This window comes from Podarcis vaucheri (genome assembly GCF_965113315.1).
Source record: "Podarcis vaucheri genome assembly, chromosome: 13".
Taxonomy (NCBI): Eukaryota; Metazoa; Chordata; class Lepidosauria; order Squamata; family Lacertidae; genus Podarcis; species Podarcis vaucheri.
The window spans coordinates 50,835,401-50,837,891 of NC_138751.1; the positions used below are offsets into that span (position 1 = coordinate 50,835,401).

At 42.4% G+C, this 2,491-nt stretch overlaps 1 pseudogene across 1 annotated transcript; it reads right to left on the bottom strand.

Annotated features, from left to right (window-relative positions):
• Positions 1 to 803: 803 nt before the first annotated feature.
• Positions 804 to 2,253, bottom strand: LOC309516295 (putative protein FAM10A4 pseudogene; annotated as a pseudogene). The gene has a single exon. The product of its transcript is annotated as a putative protein FAM10A4 pseudogene (transcript).
• Between the last annotated feature and the right edge of the window lie 238 nt (positions 2,254 to 2,491).

Consider the following 2,491-nt stretch of genomic DNA (forward strand, 5'->3'; position numbering starts at 1 on the left):
TGATGTTGGGAAAGATGGAGGACACAAGGAGAAGGGGACGACAGAGGACGAGATCGTTGGACAATGTTCTCGAAGCTACCAGCATGAGTCTGACCAAACTGCGGGAGGCAGTGGAAGACAGGAGTGCCTGGCGTGCTCTGGTCCATGGGGTCACGAAGAGTCGGACACGACTAAACGACTAAACAACAACATAACTATTATTTATAAGATGAGACAAGAGATGCAGAAGGTTTTCTGCTTCCCCCTTTGACTCCAAGGTGCAATGGCACTGCAGTCAGCAGTCTTAACAGTGCTGCAGCAATTGGAGAAGTGTGAAATCAGCCGGATAGCTACATTCCTAGCTTGATTGATCCAAGATTCTCGTAGGTAGGTTCCTACCAGAATCCATAAAGATCAAATTGTTCAAACTAACTCCAACTAAAGCTGGGTATAACTATGTACAATTGAAAGCAATGTGATTCAAAGTAGTAATGACGGTTCCATTTGTTTTAATGGAAACAATAACTTAAGGTAGATTTGAGTCCATCCATTTAGGATGAGTGTTCAAATTACCCTAGGGAGGCACAAATTATTCTTGAATTAAGTTTCACTACACCTGTGAAAGTGCTTATTTAAAATCATTTATTCACTTCAACATTTGCTGTTAGCATTTTAATTTATGACTGCAGAACCCCAAATACTTACATATCCCGTTTTCTTACATCGTTTTCTTTATTTGCACTACATATGGAACTATCTCATTAAAGTTATTTCATAATTTCATAACTAGTTTTGCAAAAAGGAGAGAAAGAAAATAATGAGAGTTCTATGTGTGAGTTTATTTAGTTATCAGGCCACATGTAGTTGACCTTCAAATTAATGTTTGCGAGTGAACTTAGTTATCACATTTTTCTTTCGGTATTTGTAGATGTTTTCAGGATTCCAGACCACATCCAGGAATGCCATCATTACCCGGGGATCTAAAAGGGTAAGGAAAGATTTGAGATGTTTCCGACCTGCTCTGGCCATTTCATCCCAGGGATTCTCCTCTCTTGGGACTCGCTCTTGCTCTTCCAGGGACAATCTGACTCTTTCTAACCTTCTGTGAATTTCCTTTAACTCTCGCTTTTGCTCACATTTGTGATGAAACTCCTTGAGTCTCTGAAGTTTCAGTTGCACCACCTGAAGCAAAGCATGAGTTTCCTCATCACGATCAAGTTTGCAAGCCATGGTGAAGTCTTCAGCAGCTTTCTCCCAATGCCCTAGGAGCATGTGAGCCTTCCCTTGCCACTTATATGGCTGTGCAGATTTCCGGTTCAGTTCAGAGGCCTTCTTACAGTCCCTGATGGCTGCGTTAGGTTTCTTTAGTTTCACAAAGGTGCTTGCTCTGTTCACATATGTGACACTGGACTGGGGGTTCAACTTGATGGCATCGGTAAGCAATTCAATGGCTCTTTGGAGATTGCCTTTATCAAGTGCGTCAAAAGCCTCTTCCCGCTTTTCATCAGCCTGATCCATCATCTCGCTGGTTAGTCTCACATTTTCATCTCCCATTTCTTGGAGAATATCTTGGTCAGGTTCAACAATCTCATTGTCCTCATCCGTTTCGACATCACTTTCATCACAGTTTGTGGCCTCAAATATCTCTTCCTCCTCAAGTACCTTTCTCCCAGAGGCACCCGTGTGAGTTTGTAATATATTCTCCACGTGGGTCCGCAATACAGCAAGCTGTCTGTCACCCAGAAGCCCAGGATCTTGGCTATATAAATTGACCAAGGCCTGAAGTTTCTTCACTCTCTTGAGGTCCATGGGAATCAGACAGGACATTTCCAAGAGCCAGCTCTTCAAAAGGGTGAAACTAGTAGCACATCATAAAGCTTGCAAATGAAACCAGTCCTTCAACCTGTACCAGCAAAGAAAAAGGGGATAAAAATTCCACCTCACAGCTTATTGTTGTCACAATCCATGTGCATTCTGATGATGTCATTGTCAGGATTGACATGGCAAGTCTTCAATCATCATAAAAAACTTCAGTTTCTTTTTCCATGGTAGTTTCAACTATATACAAGGAGGATCTACGCATGGAGCTGTTGTGAATGCAGTTCTATCTAAATATCTATCTATCTTCCACAATGGACAAATCTATGGATATCTGTACCTGGTAACTGGGCTAAAGAGATAAATTTCGGCTGCTATTTTTATGGTTGCACTGGCTTCCTGAGGTGGCCTCAAGTGTGATGTTGGACAACTCCAGGGCCTTGACCCTGGGTAACTTCAGCATCCATGCTGAGGCCTGCCATGTAGGGCCAGCTTGGAACTTTATTGTTTCCATGACAACTTAAGAGATTCCATGACCCTTAAGAGATGACACTTCCATGACACTTAAGAGATTGTCTCTTCAGGTCCAATGCAGAAAGGGATTTAACCACGATTACCTCTACCAAGAGTTCACCATGGTTTCTACTTATCAAAACGGAGCACAGCTGAGCGAGCTATTTGACAAAGCTCCCAC